Genomic DNA, 20,012 nt, shown 5'->3' with positions numbered 1-20,012 from the left:
AAACAAGTGTGGCATGACCAGCCCTAGACTTGTATAACTGAAAGATCTAGAAAAGTGGCAGAATATTTCCATCCCCTCAGTTTGGTTTCACTGCATGGAAAAATTCTTCTGGCATCATGCACCATGAAGAAGGAAGAATCCAGGCAGGAGGGAAAATCCTGGGATTCCTTTTTCCTAGAAATATAATATACATGGCACGTGAAAAAAAAAGGAAAATAAATTACAGTCAACTAATGTTGACAAGGGTGCCAAACAATTCAATGGGGGTAAGAACAGTATTTTACTCCCAAGCAGCCACATGCAAATAATGAAACAGGAGTCCTGCCTCACACCATACAGAGAAAATAACCCAAAATGCATCAAAGACATAAATGTAAGCATTAAAATGATAAAGTTCGAGATGCCTGGGTAGCTCAGTTGGTTGGACGGCTGCCTTCTCCTCAGGTAATGATCCCGGAGTTCCCGGATCGAGTCCTGCATCAGGCTCCAAGCTCCACGGGGAGTCTGCTTCTCCCTCTGACCTTCTCCTCACTCATGCTCTCTCTCATTGTCTCATTCTCAAATAAATAAAATCTTTTAAAAAATAAAAATAAAGTAAAATGATAAAGTTTTCAGAAGAAAACACAAAGGTAAATGTTAGTGGTCTTGAATCTAACAACGGCTCCTCAGCCAAACACCAAAGTCAAGCAACTTAAAAAAAAATAAACAAATAAATGGGACTCAACCAAAATATCCCAGTTTTGTGCTTCCAAGGACCCCATTGACAAAGTCAAAAGACAAGCCACAAATGGAAGAAAATATTTGCAGGTCATATATAAGGAACATGCCTTCAGACTGTGTGAAGAATTCTTACAACTCAAATAAAAAGACAACCAAGTTAAGAAATGAGCAAAGAGGGGCGCCTGGGTGGCTCAGCGGGTTAAGCTGCTGCCTTCGGCTCAGGTCATGAACTCGGAGTCCTGGGATCGATCCCCGCGTCAGGCTCTCTGCTCAGCAGGGAGCCTGCTTCTTTCTCTCTGCCTGCCTCTCTGCCTGCTTGTGATCTCTCTCAAATAAATAAATAAAATCTTTAAAAAAAAACGAGCAAAGAACTTGAATATACATTTCTCCAATATTCAAATGTATACATTAATATATAAATGTATATATAAATATATTTTACATTATCATATATTTATATAAACATTTATGTAAATATATTTACATTCTTAAATATGTATTTAAATATAAATAAAATATGAAATATATATATTTAAAGATACATATAAGGTATATATAAAATATATGGGACAATAAGCACGTGAAAATATGCTCAACATCACTAATCATTCGGGAAATGCAAATCAAAACCATGGTGAGATACCACCTCCCACCCTCATGGATGGCTACTATCAAAAAACCCAAAAGCAGGTGTTGGAAGGATGTGAAGAGCTGGAACCTGTAAATTGCTGGTGGGCTTGGAAAATAGCGCAGCCACATTAGAAATGGTTTAGTAGCTCCTCAAAATGCAGAACACAGAGTTGCCATATGACACACCAATATCACTCCTGTGTATAGAGCCAAGAAAAAAACTATGCTCACACCAAAACTTGTGCATGAAGGTTTAGGGTTTATTCGTAATAGTGAAAAGGTGAGAACAACCCAGATGTTCATCAACTGATGAACAGATAAATAAAATGTGATCCACCCAGCCAGTGGAATATTATTCAGCTTTGAAAAGGAATAGAATTTTGATATGTGCCACGACACAGAGGAGCCTTGAAAACATTCTGCTGATTGAGAGAAGTCAGTCACAGAAGACCACATACTGCATAATTTGATTTATATGGAATTTCCAGAATAGCTAAATCTACAGAGACCGAAAGTAGATTAGCGGTTGCCTAAGACTGGTGGTGATGGCTAAAGTTTTCTTTTGAGGATGATGAAAATGTGTAGGTAGTTCAGTATAGTATAGTTAACTATAGTGAAAGCCATTAAATTGTCCACATTAGATGGTGAGTGGTATGGCCTGTGAATTATATCTCAATTAAGCTGTCATCGAAAAATGCAAAGAACTTCTATATTTATCAAGTAGAAAAAGAATGAACTTGATTAAAAACATCAAAAATGGGGAAAATAAAAACAAACAAAATAAGATGGAAGGAATAAAATCATGACTGTTTATCATTAATTTAAATGTGTACAGACTGACTTTTTCTATTAAAGCACCTATCAGGGGGTTACAGATCCACGCTGTTCAAGAAACATACTTAAAATGCAAAAGGGATTGAGAATGTATCAGGTGAGGAGATACCATGCAAAAGAGAAAGCCGGAATGGCAAAATTCATCGCAGACAAGTTGGGTCTAAAGTTATAGGTACTAAGATGAAGAGGGACATTTTTAAAGGCAGAGTTTGGAAAGAAGATGTAAAAGGTATAAGCAGGTATACATCTAACAACATAATACCTAAAGACTCTAAAAATGCAATAACAAGGTAAAATTTTAGCTTTTCAAATGGGAGTATCTACTAGAAGGAGGGAAAAACAAGGACACAACAGAAAATAGACATCCTGGGGCGCCTGGATGGCTCCGTGGGTTAAAGCCTCTGCCTTCGGCTCAGGTCATGATCCCAGGGTCCTAGGATCGAGCCCCACATCGGGCTCTCTGCTCCGCGGGGAGCCTGCTTCCTCCTCTCTCTCACTCTCTGCCTGCCTCTCTGCCTACTTGTGATCTCTGTCTGTCAAATAAATAAATAGAATCTTTAAAAAAAAAAAGAAAATAGACATCCTTATTTCCCTCGGAAAACATTTCTTTCTTACACCTAAGGAAAGCCATATTTGTAAAGATTAATTGCATACTAGGCAACAAAGGAAACCTTTACAAGCCTTCCAAATTAAAGATTTAAAGAACAGTTCTTTGATCACAATCCAGTAGAATCAGAATTAGATAACCTGGTAAAAAAAATTGAAACTACATACAAGTGAAGAAATACAGTCTTCAGTCAAAGAAGAAATCATAAGACGACTGAAGAAAATCTTGAAAGCAATGGAAAGGAGATTATTTCATAACAAAACTTACAGAAGACACCAGAAGTTATACTCTAAGGAGACTTTAGTGTCAAATGTCATCAATTTCAAACATTTTTTTGAATAAAAGAAACTACTCATTACCCATCAGAAAAGGGCAGCTCAATCAAAAGAAAGGAAGTAATTATAATAAAGATAAATTTTTTAACTAATAAAAAATATGAGGGACAAATAAACTCAAAGTTGTTTTTATGAAAGACTAATGAAATAATAAAAAAAAAACTTCACATGCCCTATTTAGGATAAGAGAGGGGGAAGATGGGGTGTGGGAGGAGGTGGGGAGAGAGGGAAGGGGAATGGGGAAAGGGGGGTTTCAGGGAGGAGGGGACAGAGAGAGGGAGAGAGTTGCAAAACAGATAAGGGTTGGGAACAGAGATATAAAAGCAATTGCATAATATAAAAGAATCACTAAACTGCAAGGCACTTTATACTAATCAATTTGATAACCTAGAAGAAACGATGATTTCCTAGGAAAACAAAATCATCCAAATGATTCAAGAATGGAAAATTCAGATGAGTTCCAAGATCAGACAGGTTTGCAGCTGGATAACTGTCATTCTACTGTTAAATGGCAACAGGCAATTAAACAATAATAAGTCAATTCACTTGATGACGCTGAGCACAATTTTAATACCCAAACCTGAGAGGGAGGAACGGGGAAGCTATTAACAAATCTGGCTTAGGACAGATTAGTTAACAGAAACTGAACTAATGTTAGCAAATAACAGAAGTCAGGCATCTATCAAAGGACTATATCCTGAGACCAACTTGGATTCATTCCAGGAAAATAAAGGGAGCTCAAGACCAGAAAATCAATAAGATTTACCTCATCACTAAATTAACTGTGAAAAAACTCTTAAGACCATAGCAATAAATGCATTTGATAAAAAATAAAGGCACCTGATAAAAGGTGAGCAGCCATTCTTTATAAAAATGAAGATATAAACAGAAGGACGTTATGCAGGAGGGATTCTTAACCGGGAAGCACTAGATCAAGAGGTAGATAAAATGAGCCCATATTTGTCAAACAGTGACAGAGCCCCATGCGTGTGTGGATAGAGTCGAATGAGCTCATGGATGAGCACCAGGCTGTCAACAGGTATTATAGGGACAAAGGCAGCGGTGAGGAGAGGAGAGTCTTAACAACAGGGAAGAAGGTAAAAGGAGGATTGCAGTTAAAAATGGTGCATGATACAAACACATGCAAATAAGACCGGATATTTTCCCGTATATAGTTTTTTAAAACCCTGCACACATTACTGGAACTACCAACTCTTTCAGCTCCGCAGCCCTCGCGTGCTTTTCCAGTACCAGGATGCAGGGGTAGATCCTCCGTTGGTGAAATCCTATGTCATTGTACTCCTAAAGGGACAGGTGAAACAGCGCAGGGGCTGGAGGTCGGAAATCAGGCATCGCTGCGCCCACCCCAGCTCCCTGCTCGCCCAGCCCCCACTCTGAAGCAGCGGGCACTTGGAGCTGTTAAGAAGCAGGGATCTGAGCAGTTCTCTGGTTTCCCCTGGAGCCATCTGCATCCATCATATTTCCCACAGCTCTCCCTGAGTGTTGGTGCTGGCTCCCCCCGAGTGTTCCCTTAACTCCTAGCACACCCTTCTTATGAGAGCACCTAGTACTCCCCGTCACAGTGCTCTGTCTGTCACATGCATCCATTGATCCACTTTGTGCTGGTTGAGGGCTGGAGCCCCCTCCTGTTAACTCCTCAAGTCCGTTTCTAATGCAGCAGCACCTGGCACTTAAGCACCCTGTCAGTACCTGCCAAATGAATGAAATGTACTCAAAACATAGTATGAAGTCTGCGTTTTGAAACTCCTTTTTGGAGCCATTTGCTATCATTTTCCCAGGCAATTTAAAAAATTTCCAGCCTTGCTGCCAATAACCTGAAGGGGTAAAGGAATGCCGGCGTGCCCCATGGGACATGTCACTCTGGATGGTCCTTCGGCAGCAGGGACTTTGATCGCGCTCTTCCAAACCCAGCAGGATGGTGGAATGGGTACGTGGCTGAGTGCCTCCAGGGTCTGACCCTGTGTGACAACACCCGGTGCCTGCAGCTGCCCTCTGGAAGGTGTTGCTTTTGCGGCAGAGCCGGAGGGCACCAAGCGTGTGTCTGTCTCCAAAGTCCTGGGCACCACATCACAATGCCTTCCTGAGAAGCAGAATCAAGGACAGTTGCTGATCTTCATTCCTTCCCACCAAAGGTATCTCATACACCATCTTTGGAAGTTGGAGCCAGGGGGCGCCTAGGTGGCTCAGTCGGTTAAGTGTCTGCCTTCAGCTTAGGTCATGATCCCAGGGTCCTGGGATCGAGTCCCACACATTTGCCTCCCTGCTCAGCGGAAAGCCTGCTTCTCCTTCTCCCTCTGCCATTCCCCCCACTTGTGCTTTCTGGCTCTCTGTGTGTCAAATAAGTGAATAAAATCTTTTTAAAAAGCTTGGGCCATACTCTTTAGCCATTCTACTTTCCCTGGGGTAATTTGCCACCTCCCTGAATTTACCTGCATCTTTCCCAAAATCTACTTATCTTCCAGCCTTCGTGACCATAATGAGTCTATAAATTTTCAATAGACAGTGTGAACTTACACTTGCTAATCTTTGCATAACATGCACCTCTTTCGATCTCAAAGAAAAGCTTCTCACCGCAATGGTCTCTAATCTACAATTAGGTTCTGTTCTGGGATCCCACTGGAATTCTACACGCCTGTCCCCTAAGATGCCATAAATTGTGGTCCAGTTTCCCAGCCAGCCAAGGAAAGCACATGGAAAATCTTGCTGAAGTATGAGTAAGAGCCAACGAAAGGGAACATATTTATCTGCCTCGAATGCTGGGACCTGAGGAAAGCAAGTTTTATTACAGACAAATCAGGAAGAAGGTGCAGATTGCTTTTTATGTCACTCTGGAGTGGAGGTCTGCCATTGATCATTAAGGCCATTTCCTGCAACGCACTCACCAAAGTGATACTCACTTCGGAGTGGACAAAACTTAGGAAATGGCCAAGGGGAGCTCTGCTTACACTTTACACTCTCAGCATTTATTTGTATTAATTTCTTTATAGGGCAGTATAGAAACATGAGACCACATTGAAAAAGCAAAGCTTGTCATCCTGTGGCCTTGGGTCAAGAATAGAGATAGTGCTGCTCATGTCAGTTTCAACCTCCAGTGGCCAAGGGTTTGATCTGATGCTCTTTCAAGTTTTCCCCATAGCCTTTCTCAAGCTCAATGGCCAATGATCCCACAGGAGGAGATTTTAGGGCCCTCTCAAACTTCTGTTTCGCTATCTCTCCCCAGCCTGCTTCCTCTGCAAAAGTCACCACTTTGCCTGTGCATCTACCACCTCTTAGAGCTTTTGGAATCAGCCACGAATTGCAGTGCTGATTCCTTCCATGACCACATATTGTTTACAGGAAAACTCTTCTTCGTTATGCCTTGCCAGTCAGAGTGACGGTTTCATCCGCAACCTGGACCAGGTTCGGGAATGTTCTACACATAAATGTGAGCAAATGTCTTCTGTATTGAGAGACATGTACATTCTGTAAATGGACTCTATTGAAAAACCAATACATAGGGTACACTTGTGTCCTGACCCAGCTGGAAGGAGGCACTTTATTTCCATCTTTCAGAAAATTGGTGTAACACATTGATTTTCATAACAAAGAAAGCAGTTTTGTGTCCTCTACCAAAAGACTGTCATAGTAAGCAATAAATTGCCTCTTTGGAGCGAACAAATTAATAAGATATTTTCTAAATTTCAAAATAACAAAGACAGAACGATGTCTGTAATGCTAAGTGCATCCCCTTAGTTGCAGGACATTGTGTCATGGGCCACCTGAGCAATGACACATGGCGGCCGGTAGTCTGATTCACCTGGCAACCTGTTAAAAGAAAGTCTTGCACATGACAAGGTTTCAATAAGTCACTGACAAGATGGCCAGGAAGCCAGCCTTAGCTGGCTTTTTCAGGTGTCCAGACATCTAGTCAACCTACCTCACCAACTCATCACCATGCTTACTGGAGTAAACCCAATCTCTTCCTTCCCCCCTGGAGATGGGAGAAGAGCCACTCACATGTTTGTATGGAATCCTCATTCCCCCTCGCTCTGTCCCCACAGAAATAAATAAACAAAGCTTTATGTCACCCAGAAGTTCCTGGGTCAAATTACACAACTTGGACAATTTTGGGTCACTACAGCCTTTTGTTTTTCTCTCCACCTTAAGCCTTCTGGGTGACCAACAGCTATCTAAAACTCATGTTGCTGCCATATGCTGTTGTTCTGCTTCATCTTCCCAGTAAAGTTCAGTATTTTTCCCTAAAGTTTGGTTTATCAGTATCTCCAGCGTCTATCTCCAGCTAGGTCATGATCCCAGGTCCTGGGAGCAAGTCCCACTCTAGACTTCCTGCTCTGCGGGAAGCCTGCTTCTGCCTCTGCCTCCCATCTCTTATGAATAAAAAAAGAAAATCTTTTAAAAAATTTAAAAAAACCATTTCTATCTTCCCACTTTTAAAGATTAATTCTAGGAATTATTGCTATAATTCCAAGTGTCCTATCTCTTTCTTAAAAAGTCTACTCCAGGGCACCTGGGTGTCTCAGTTGATTAAATGTCTGACTCAAAATTTTGGCTCAAGTCATGATCTCAGGGTCATGGGATTGAGCCCTAGTGAGGCCTCTGTGCTCAATGGGGAGTTTGCTTCTCTCCTTTTCCCTTTGCCCCACCCCCCTACTCACATGTGCACACACATGCTGTCTCTCTCTCTCAATAAATAAATAAACAAATATTTAAAAAGTCTTCTCCAAAGGGAGTTTGGGAAATAGTCCAGTAAGGGGCTGGAAGAAAATATTATAAGTTTTATTCATATTTCATGTCATCCATTTAACTGTTTAGCTTTTGCATATCATTTATAATGTGCATAATAATTTAGAGTAGTAGAGTCTATAATTTATCAAAAATTTGCTTAAATTGGTGGTATGTACGCAAATATTTTTGTATGTATGTATGTATGTATTTACGTATTTATTTATTTTTGTGAAAGAGAGGTGCACAGTAATAAAAGGAGATCACTGCTCCAGGGACCCAGATATTTCCCCAAGTCCTGTTTCCTTCCATTCCCTCTGGGCTTCATTAGAACCCCTTAACACCAATCTTGTCCCTAAAACACGCCCTCTGCAGCACCAAGTTCGAATGCTTAACTTGGGCCATCACTGCAGGCTGTACCGGGATGACCTTAGGGAAAAGGGTGGTGGGTCTCACGAGTTAGCTGTGTCACCTCTATGAACAGTCCTTTGTTCTGAACAGCTAGTGCAGCCCACGTTTGCAATCACAGGCTCTGGCACCAGAGTGGGCGTAGAGCCCAGCTGGCCCCTCAGTAGCAATATGGCATTGGGAAAGTTGTGTCATTTCTGGCCCAGACTTAAGGCTCATCCATAACGTGGAGGAGAAGACAGTGTGACCCTCAGTGGGCTGTTGGAAGGATCACGAGATGGTTCGACTCAGGTGCTCCGAGGTACCCAGCACACAGTAGGCCCACAGTAGAACAAAAAGTTGTTCTATTGATCTTATAGTTACTATTACTCATACTAACAAAACTGATCATTTGAGATGATTTTCAAGTGAAGTGTCTTCGCCTGGATTTCTAAGATTAACCTACTTCAAAATGAATTCTGCTCTACTGTGAAAAACGAGCTAGCCAGCAGGTTTCTTCTGCGTCTTTTCTGAACTTTTTAGGATCCTCTCTAGAGAAAGGTTCTAAAGGAAGACAAAGTGCAGGAATACTCGTGCTTCAAAGGATGTGTAGGAAATGATTAATTTTGCCAAAAAACAGTGCCTTGAACATAAAAGATGTTTGACGAAGCTCACTGTAGACAGTGTATCCCTCCAGGATTCTTAAGTTGAAAACTCAATGTCCAAAGGGACATAACTAGGAGATGGGGTCCTTGGGAGATGTTTAGGTCATGAGGGTGGAGTCCTCATGGGCGAGATTAGTGTCTCCATAAGAGAGACCCCACAGAGATCCCTCGCCTCCTCCACCTTGGAGGTTATAGGGAGAAGATGGTCATCTGTGACCCAGGAAGTGGACACTTGAACAGACACGGAATCTTCCAGGGTTTTGATCATAGACTTCCCAGCTTCCAGAACTGAGAGAAATAAGTATGTCTTTAAAGCACCTAGTTTATGGTGCTCTTGTTACATCAGCCCAAACTAAGATAAAAGCTTGCCTCTTATACTGAAAAATAACTCAAATGTTAACAACAATTAAAAAAAGGAACAATGTAGCCAATGACATGTAATGAACACCATCTCTCCTCTACAGAGCCAAGAGCTTAATTAGTTTCGGGCAACTCAGTAGAGTATGATTAAACCAAAGAGCAGCAAGATGTCTAAATGCTCAAGTCCTCTGCCTCCTACTTTTCTGTCAAAACAAAAGAAAAGCCCTAGGCTGGTTTTGGTTGCCACCAAGCACAAAACAGCCAAATTCCAAAATAGAAAGCTATGGGGTTTAATTGTGGATGTATGGAATTACATAGAAGCTCTCTTTGATCATTCCAAAGGATGTTTCCCTCAAAGGTTACAAATACATCTCAGCCTACCAACCATCTCAGGCCTACCAGAAAAATTATATATATATATATATATATATATATATATATATATATATATATATATACACTTTTAGCATTTTAAAATGTGTCTAAATTTCAGTTTCGGATCCAGTTTTGACTATTGTTATGGGCTTAGTTGGATGCCCCCAGATTCCTACATTGACGTCCTAACACCCAGCATCTCAGATTGTGGCAGTATTCAGAGACAGGATTTTTAAAGAGGTGATAAAGGGAAAACGAGCTCACTGGGGGTGGGCATCAAGCCAACAGGACTGTTGTGCTTACAGGAAGAAGAGATTAGGACACAGACAGTACAGACTGAAGGACAATCGTTTGAAGACAGAGTGGAGAACACAGCTATCTGCAAGCCAAGGAGAGACGTTTGAAGAATCGAACCCTACTGCCACCTTGATCTTGGACTTCCAGCGCCCAGAACCATGAGAAAATAAATTGCATGTTGCCTAAGCCACCCGGCTGTTGATATTTTGTTTATGACAGCCCATGACTCAGAAATTTGAGGAGCTCCCCCTCAGACTTTATCCTGAAGTTCTGTTTCAGCTTCAGGGGCTTGTGTAATACTACTGTATCAAGGAGGGAGGCTCCTGCCATTCCCTGCACTGGGTCATTGAGACACTGCACAGCTGTCCCCAGGGCTGGCTACATAATTTACAAGCCCCATGCAAAATGAAGATATAGGGCCCTTTGGGCAAAAACAGGGAGGAAGTGTTTGTTAAAGGTACTAAAATAGAAAGCTCATTTCCTCCATGGTCTGTCTTCTGAAGGGGCATAGCTGCTGTTTTCTATTTGCATTTAATGTCATTCCAAGCAAATAAAAATTTTAAAATGTGATTATGGGCATGATTCTTGCCATTCATCTTCGCAGGGTGCAATGTCAGTGTTAAATAATTCACGCAGGGATTCCACAGCTGGGGCACACCCACGTGCCCTCTTCTTATCAGAACCGTGGAAATCCTGCACAAGACCAGCTCTGCCATCTTTACCTCACCTGGGGACTCACACATGTTCCACCGACCCTGCCTCCCTCGGCTTCCTGATGAGTAAGGAACTTGACAGGATCAGGAGCCGGGGGCTGCCTTTCTTTCCCTTCCCTCCTAAGTCACCACTTCCAAGGCTTGGCTAACACAGGGAGTTGACATGAGTGAGAAAGGACAAGACAGGGTTCTGGGCTGCTCACAAGAGGCCACCGCCTCCTGCCGGTGCTCAGAGCAATCTCTGGTCTGTAGGGAAGGCGAGCTCCCGTTGACTCGGTCATAGACGTCACGTGGTCAGCGAGTCTCGTTGACCACCACTCACGAGGTGTCCATTTCCATGCTGTGCTCACTGGACAGGGCGAGCAGTACATGCAAATGAGGAGGCAAGGAATGGTGGATACCCACAGTGGGCTGTCCCCTCCGCTATGTACGTGCTCCACTATCCCACCTGTTATGCCCCAATAATGGGTCCATGATTAAAATAGCGAGACTGATACAAAGCGAAGGTCAAACAAAGCTTTATTTCGCACCAAGCATCAAGAATCAAACTGACCAGCCAGGGCCGCTTTTCTTACAGAGAAGTCAACCCCTCTCTCCTTTACGGACTAGCTTTTAAGGACATAGGCCATGTGGTTGGGCCTGGTCATGCATAGGTGGCCAATTAAATTGTAACACACAGAGAAAGCTGCACAGTGATGCTAGGTGACCAATTGAATTACAACTTACCTTTTAGTAGATATTTGACCTAGCCTATCACCTTGGTTAGGATTGGCGCCCAAAAGACTCACAAAGGGCGGGACCCATACTCCTTGGTAGCTAGGGAGACAGTATGCAACCCTCCACTGATCAGATGTCTTACCTGGCCTGACCCACCCTTGTATTTGGGCTTTGTTACCTGAGGTTGATTTCCGGGACTTGTTTTTAAGTAAGTCCCCTGGGAGAAGGGGAGCAGGGACAGCTTAAGCGTTAAACAACAAGGTTATTGTGTAACCTCAATGGAAGCCTCTGGCTAAAATATAAAAATATAAAATAGGTCCTTACACCACCCACTTCGCTCAAAAAACACAAAGTAAAAAATAAAACTGAGTAATTCCTAGACAGTGAGAGAGAAGCACACTGACTTCACCATAGAACCCTTCTGAGGGCGGTGCTTGGCGGGGTAGGGGGGTGTGAGGGTGTTGGGGGTGGATAATGGGACCTCTGAGGGTGTGGCCAAAGGGCAGGGCCCTTTGGGAAGGGGCTTTCTGGGGGAGGGGCCCTTCTGGGAGCAAAGCTCTGGGTGGGGGCATTCCCTCTGGGGGCAGGGCTGGGAGCAACCCCAGAAACCTGGCCCACAGAGAAGCTGGTCCTGTCTCTCCCTCTGCCCCCTTTCCCCAGGGACCCCTAGGCTTTGAAGACTAAAGTCAAAATTAAAGCCATATGTCTAAATAGTTCATACTGTGGTTGGGTAGTGTTTTTAACATATTAATTGACTGGTTTTTCTCAGTATTTGTCAAACCTTTCCCAACTCAAGGCTTTCTCTTAAGCAGCAGCGCAAGGCTGGCCCTTCAGTTGGGTCAAGCTGTTTGGTGATTCTCTGTAAAAACCCACCCTCTTGCGCTGCTCAGGAGGGCAGTGTTGCGTCCTAGGATAAACATAAATGTATATCAAATGTGTTTACAAATTATATTTATATGTATACATTCAATTCTATGTTTACATATATATGTATAAAATAAAAATAAAAATATTGTTTAAAAGGCTGTTTTCCGGGGTGCCTGGGTGGCTCGGTGGGTTAAAGCCTCTGCCTTCAGCTCAGGTCATGATCCCAGGGTTCCTGGGATGGAGCCCCGCATCGGGCTCCCTGCTCAGCGGGGAGCCTGCTTCTCCCTCTCTCTCTGCCTGCTTCTCTGCCTACTTGTGATCTCTGTCTGTCAAATTAATAAATAAAATCTTTTTAAAAAATGCTGTTTTGCAGGGAACCTGGGTGGCTCAGTGCTTAAAGCGTCTTTTTTCCACTCAGATCATGATCTTAGGGTCTTGGGATGGAGGCCCACATTGGGCTCCCTGCTCAGCAGGAAGCCTTCTTCTCCCTCTCCCACTCCCCCTGCTTGTATTCCTGCTCTGTCTCTCTGTCAAATAAATAATTTTTAAAAAAGAAATACTTTATTAAAAAAATATATGTAAAATGCTATTTTGCCCTCTATCCTGGTAAGATTGAACACATTCCTAACAAGAGATCTTCCTTGACTCCGTGATAAAAATTTAACATTGTCTTAATGAATCCTCACAACATCCGCCTCCCCAACCCTTCTCAGATGTTACAATTAAGGTTCAGTGAAGTCCAAACACTGGGCCTGAGGTAATATACCCAGTATGCGGCCTCTTGGCATAGTCTAGCTGCCCAAATTGGGGGCGAGGGTGTTTGAGTGTCGTTGGCCAGGATGAAAAAGCTGAAAGATGAAAAGAAGGGTAGTCTTGCTTTTTGGCCCAAAAAAAGAAAGAGACCTGTCGCCCAAAGGAGGAGGCTCCCCACTGATCCCGGCTGGGCAGGAGTCAGAGCAGAAGGGAAACTCCCATCACCAAGGAGAATGGGCTTCTCCTTCATACAAAAGCATAGGATCCCTCTCACCTGATATGTTTCTGTCCCATAGTCATCCCCCTGTGCCTGCCCCATAATAGCATTCACAGGAAATGGCTGAGAGATACATTCAACTTGCAGAATTATAGCAAATAAAGTAATCTTTGACCCATCCTGGGAGCTTCTGATTACTCGGAGGGGCCAAGCCATCCTAGGGCAAGTGCACTCATTTCAAGAACCAGTAAAATGACTCCAAGAGTATCCTAAGGGCTAGTGATCATGACTGGTCCAGAAATATTTCTGGGAGTCCCTTTTAGCATCCCTCCCATCATTTCTTCTCATCTCCAAGGGAATGGTACTTAGATATTCTGAAAGAAATATGCATGACTAGTAAACTGTGTGTGACCCCTGCCGCCTAATTCATCCCTCACCAGCAATTAACACTGATGGTTTGAAGGATGGCTACTCCCCTGGCAGGGCAAGAGCTGAAGCAGAATGTATGGGGCGAGGCGACTCTTCCCCCTGGATATAAATAATTAAACCCAGTAGCCACCCTTCCTGCCTGGCCACTGTCATTTAGGTATGGCTGATTATCCCTAAATGGGAATGAGATGGGGGCGGGGGTGGGGGAGGGAAGCAGGTGACAGTCAAAAAAACTACAGTAGCTGCCACTGAGGGTCCAACCTGGCATTAGACTGAGCTCAAGTCCTGATTCCATCATATACGAGCTGTATGAACTTGGAAAACTGAGTTCAACTCTCGAAGCATCTGCTTTGCTTCCCCTTGGAGTGAGAATAGTCAGTAGTATTGACTTCACAGGGCTTATTAGGAGGATGAAATTAGATACTGTTCATTTAGCACAGTTTCTGGCCTATAGAAGGCACACATAAAAGTTGATTATCGTTTTTATGGACCTCCAACTTTAAGCCTTCTATAAAGAACCAAATGATATCTCTGAAAAATACCAACTGCCTACAAGGTTGTAGGGAAAGTGGTATCTTTGTTGACCTGATTAGAAAAAAGTGGAAAATCTCTCTTGTTTAAGCCTTGTTGAAAATTTTCTAAACTCTGTCCGCTCTTCTGCTTTAGTAATTAGAACAAACGTTGGAGACTCGTGGTTTTCTGAGAACTGAGTTGCTCGTTGTAACGCAGGGCAATTCGACATTAGTGTTTATTTAAAAAATTACCGCAAATGAAGATAAATGGTGAGACGTGCACTAAATTTGATGAAACTCCTGATGTGAGTGTTTCTTCTTGGGATTCTCTCTCTCTCTCTCTTTTTTCTCCTATGATCTGAGAGCAGATTACATTCTACTTGGGTGATGGCTCAGGTCAAATGTGTGGTTTTGCAGGTGCCTAGCCTTTCACAGACAATCTTGGAAGAACCATCATTGTCTCTGTAAGAAAACGGAGGGAAAGATGTGATTTTAACACTCAGCCTACAACAGTTCAACAATCTACCAATGTGAATTTAGAAACGCTGAGCAGGTCCCCCTTCTAGTAAGGAATATCTCTCCCTTTTTCTTATAATACCTGAGTTTCTACAACTGAGCAATCTACTCTTTTGTGTAAAACAGCTTCCCAGGATTGTTTCTCCTTTAAACGCAAGTGAACTTTGGGGATGGCACTCAGATCCCTTTCTTTTACTGGACAACTGTGGAGCAGGGGTTGGGTGTGTTTCAAGAGGGAAAATATCCACAAGGGGACAGAAAAAGTACATAAATGTACAAAATCCCATTTTCCAAGAATATAAAAAGCTAACTTCCAGGGGAGCCTGGGTAGCTCAATTGCTAAGCATCTGCCCTTCGGCTCAGGTCATGATCCCAGGGGCCTGAGAATCCAGCCCCGTGTCGGGCTCCCTTCTCAGAGGAAAAACCTGCTTCTCCCTCTCTCACTCCCCCTGCTTGTATTTCCTATCTCATTGTGTCTCTGTCAAATAAATAAATAAAATCTTAAAAAAAAATGCGAACTTCCAATATTTATTTTTTTTCGTTTGCTCTAAATATCTCAATGTTCACTTGTTGAAAGCAATTGATTGAAGCCCTAGGAAGAAGTGGTAGATTGAAGCACTCATCAGAGTTCTTTGTGCTGCTTTGCAGGGGTCTGGCTGCACTAAATTATTTCAAGAAGTATTAACTATCTAAGTCACTCAGAAGAAGCCATTTACCTATTTGATTTTCTTTTTTTGAAGAGAATCTTTTTTTTTAAGATTTTATTTATTTGTCAGAGAGAGAGAGGGAGCGAGAGCGAGCACAGGCAGACAGAGTGGCAGGCAGAGACTGAGGGAGAAGCAGGCTCCCTGCCGAGCAAGGAGCCCGATGTGGGACTTGATCCCAGGACGCTGGGATCATGGCCTGAGCCAAAGGCAGCTGCTTAACCAACTGAGCCACCCAGGCGTCCCCCTATTTCATTTTCTGTGGTTTTTGATCCTTCCCCCAAATTCTCACAGGCCTCCGCAGCTGGCACAGTGTCCGTTCCCATAACTATAATCCCTGTCCCATACTCTCACCTCCATCATACATCATACATACCTGATACAACCCCACCTTGGTAAAAACCCAACCCTCTGTCCACCTTACATCTGCCCCTGGCAGCTGAAGGTGGTTGGTGAGAAAAGCAACGATGCTGGAAGCTTTCACATTAAGTTTTTTTTTTTTTTAAGATTTTATTTATTTATTTGACAGAGAGAGATCACAGTAGGAGAGAGGAAGGGAAGAGATCACAGAGAGAGGAAGGGAAGCAGGCCCCCTGCTGAGCAGAGAGCCCGATGTGGGACTTGATCCCAGGACCCTGAGATCATGACCTGAGCCTAAGGCAGCGGCTTAACCCACTGAGCCACCCAGGCGCCCCTTTCACATTAAATTCTCAGCCACAAATCCAAGTATGTTTCTCTGACTGACAGAATCTCCGCTCTTCTCATGAAATATTTTGACTATTTCACATCTTCTTTCCTCCAACCTTAAGCCAGGGCTTCTCAACACTGGCCACACTTTTGAATCACCTGGAAGACTTTAAAACACAGGAGTGCCCACCTCCAGAGGATCTGATCTAATTGGTGTAAAACCAATTAGATTAATATCCAATTAGGGTCTGGATATAAGTGTGCTTTTAAAATTCTCCCAGGGATTCTAATGTACAGCCATTTTGTTCAGAGTGAGAACTGAACACCTTCCATCAGATACAGCTGATGACCGACCATTCTGATGACTTCACTGAGAAAAGTAAATTGAGGGCACCTGGGTGGCTTCAGCTCAAATCATGGTCTCAGTGTCTCGGGCTCTCACATCAGGCTCTCTGCTCAGCAGGAAACCTGCTTCTCCCTCTCCCTCTGCCTGCCTCTCTTCCTACTTGTGATCTCTCTCTCTTTCTCTCTGTGTCAAATAAATAAATGAATTAAATATTTTTAAAAAAGAAAGAAAAACAAATTGGGTGGGTGTGTAGGTGGCTAAGTGGTTAAGCGTGTGAATCTTGGCTCAGGGTTATGAAATCGAGCCCCACGTCAGGCTCCATGCTCAACGGAGAATCTGATTGAGATTCTCTCCCTCTCCTTCTGTCTCTTCCCCCTGTATGTGTGTGCTCCTGCTCTCTCTCTCTCTCTTTCTCTCTCTCTGTCAAATAAATCTTGAATAGAAAAATCGGTAAGGAAAGAAGACCCACAGAATCCCACTAAGTTTACCTGGGTGGAACCCTTACTCCAATCCCTTCTGAGTGAGGACAAGCCCCTCCACTTGGGGTTTCTTCTCATTTCCCTGATCTCTGAGTATGAATGTGCTCCAGGACCCAACCTCAGACTTCTCCTCTGTCTACACTGAGTCCTTGGTGACTGTCCCTCTTCTACCATCTGTCTCCTGATGACTCCACATCTCCACCTCCAGTCCAGACCTGGATTTTGAGCTTTCTCCCACTGCCTGCTTTCCAGATCTACCTAGATGAGTTAAACCCAACATGTTCAAAACCAAGCTCTTATTCTTCTGGAGCTCTGCTGGTATTGCAATAGCTCAAACAGGAAACTGTAGAGTCATTCTTGATTCATCTCTTTCTTTCACTGCCCACGTTTAATTCTTTGGTAGAAGCTGTGGATTCTATCTTCAAAATATATTCTAAATCTGACCAGTTCTCCACACTTCAGTTACTCCCACTGTGGTCCAAAACACCGTCTTCTATAGCCTGAGTTATTGTAATAGTCTCCTATATGGTCTTCTGGATTCCATTTTTGCTCTGTTCTAGTTTATTTTCCACTCAGCAGTTAAAGCAATCCGTTTAAGACAAAAGTCAGACCTTGTTATTTCTCTGCTCTAAGATCTCCAATGGCTCCCCACTTCACTCAATACAAAATTCAGTCTTACAAAATTTAACACTCAACTTCCTTCTCAACTCATCTCCCACCTCTTCACTCAGCTGTCTCTGCCTCCACTCACCAGCCTCCTTAGTGTCTAACAGAGTCCAGCAAGTGCGTGCCTCCCTTGGGGGGTTGCACTTGTTTCCTCTTCTTAAATGTACCCATCTTGTTCTCTGAATCCACTCAAGGATCTGCCAATGTCTTCTTATCAGAGTAATCTCCCCTAACTGCACACACAGCCAGCACCAGCACCATCACAATGAACATAGTTTCTGTCCCTCTCTACTTTTGACTTCTTATCAACAGCTGACATATTATATATTTATTTATTTACTGTCTGTTCTCTCTCTTCTATTTGAATGCATGTGCTATAAAAATGGTATTTGTGGGGGCTTTTTTCCTGATTTATTCTGTGTTCAGAAGAGGATTTGATACAGAATACTCAGTACATAATTGTTGAACGAATGAATGAATCAATGGAAATATCAGGTTATCTCAATCATAAGAGAGATTTCTCTCAAGCATTTTCTATAGTATTGCCCTATTACATTCTCTGCACCTCTGGGTTGATTAGTAGATAAAATCATTATGTAAAATCAGTTTGAGCAAGGTTGGATCCTTAAGCTTCTATGTCACCTAGGACTCCAAATGTCACGGTGTACCATGCACATTTGCCTCCAGCCTTCTCCCCCATATTTTGGTCATGGTTCAGCAGCTGTGGCATCGTTCAGCTTTCTTTTCCCCTCCCCTGTCTCAGTTCCAGGAGGTCCTCCTTGGCTTTGGGCCCCCTCCTTGTGGGTGATGAAGGCAATGTAGAGAGAGGCAGCAGCTTCCCTGACTCACCCCTGCATTCTCCATTCATACTGATCCAGTAACGCATAGCCTGTGCAGTACAGGGCTGGCCAGGTCAGTCTCTGCCACCTTAGGACCTCATTTTTGTTCCCTGCGGCAGCTTGGCCATTTGCAAAATCAGAAATTGTAAAAGTACAAACAGGAGACAATATGCCATATTTTATAGATTTTAAGATGCCCCTCCCCTCCCATTTTCTTTCACATCTCCAATGTCAGGAATTGTCTTATAGTTGGGGCTGAGCAGGTGGAAGTCCCTGTAAAGTTACCACAGCTTGACCCTGTTCCATGTGGTTACTGCTCCTAGGGCACAACTGATCATCTACATCCCTTGGCATGCCAAGCCACAGGCCTTTTGAGGACCATTTAAAGAAAGAAAATAAACTGGTTATTATATGAAAATCTCAGATAAGGAAAAAAAAAAAAAAGAAACCCCACCAGCATCAAACCAAGCAGAATGGAGGGGTGGCAATTTGGATGACCTCAGAATACTTTTATAAGAAGTGCAGCATGCAAAACAATCTGGAGAAAGGAGAACAAAGCTGGAGGTATCAGCTTCTTGGATTTCAAGATATACTACAAAGTTATAGTAATCAAAACAGTAGGGTACTGGGAGAAAATATACGCATAAATCAATGGAAACAGGATAGAGAGCCCAGAAATAAATCCACAATTATATGGTCAATTAATCTTTGACAAAGGAGGCAAGTATATGTAACAGAAGAAAGTCTCCTCAAAAACAGTGTTGGGAAAACTGGAGAGCCATATGCAAAAGAATGAAACTAGACCACATTCTTTTACCATACACGTAAAGAAACTCAAAATGGATCAAAGATCTAAATGTGAAGTGTGAGGTGTGCCTGTCTTGCTCAGCCTGTACAGGATGTGACTCTTATTCTTGAGGCTGTGAGTTTAGGTCCCACATTCAGTGTAAAGCTTACTTAAAAAAAAAAAATTAAATGAATAAATGAGAGACCTGAAACCATAAAACTCCTAAAAGACAATAAGCAGTAATCACTTGGAGATTGGTTTAGCAACATTATTTGTGGGTATGTCTGCTTAGGCAAGGGAAACAAGAACAAAAATAAATTATTAAGACTACAACAAAATAAAAAGCTTTTGCACAGTACGGGAAACCCGCAACAAAACCAAAAGGGAACCTACAGAATGGGAGAAGATAGTGGTGAATGATAAATATAATAAAGGATTAATAACCAAAATATGTAAAGAACACACACACACACACACACAAAACCCCAAAAAAACCCAAACCCCAACATATAATCCAATTGAAAAATGGGCAGAGGACTTAATAGACATTTTTCCAAAAAATATATAGAGACATCCAATAGACATGTGAAAAGATGCTCAATATCACTCATCATCAGGAAAATAAAATCAAAACCACAGGGAGATCTATCACCTTATACTTGTCAGAATGGCTAGTATTAAAAAGACAAGAAAGAACAAGTGTTGGCCAGGATGTGGAGAAAAAGGAACCTCTGTACATTTTTAGTGGGAATGTAAATTGGTGCAACAACTGTGGAAAACAGTATGGAGGTTCCTCAAAAAATTAAAAATGGATTTACCATATGCTT

General features: G+C 42.7%; 1 protein-coding gene across 5 annotated transcripts in view; it reads left to right on the top strand.

Moving 5' to 3' along the window:
- Nucleotides 1-20,012, top strand: part of LOC131810244 (conserved oligomeric Golgi complex subunit 2-like) — a 58,279-nt gene that overhangs the window by 34,127 nt on the left and 4,140 nt on the right. For 4 of the 5 annotated variants that reach the window (XR_009345490.1, XR_009345489.1, XR_009345488.1 and 1 more), the window contains one exon: nucleotides 9,962-10,455. The exons of the other annotated variant lie outside the window; for it this stretch is intronic. The gene's annotated coding sequence lies outside the window, so the exon portion shown is untranslated. Of the gene's footprint in view, nucleotides 1-9,961; nucleotides 10,456-20,012 lie in introns of those variants that run through there. 5 annotated transcript variants of the gene reach the window in all.

This window comes from Mustela lutreola, chromosome 10, assembly GCF_030435805.1.
Source record: "Mustela lutreola isolate mMusLut2 chromosome 10, mMusLut2.pri, whole genome shotgun sequence".
NCBI lineage: Eukaryota > Metazoa > Chordata > Mammalia > Carnivora > Mustelidae > Mustela > Mustela lutreola.
Note: the sequence above shows the minus strand (reverse complement) of the source record. Positions and strands in the feature narration are given on the sequence as shown.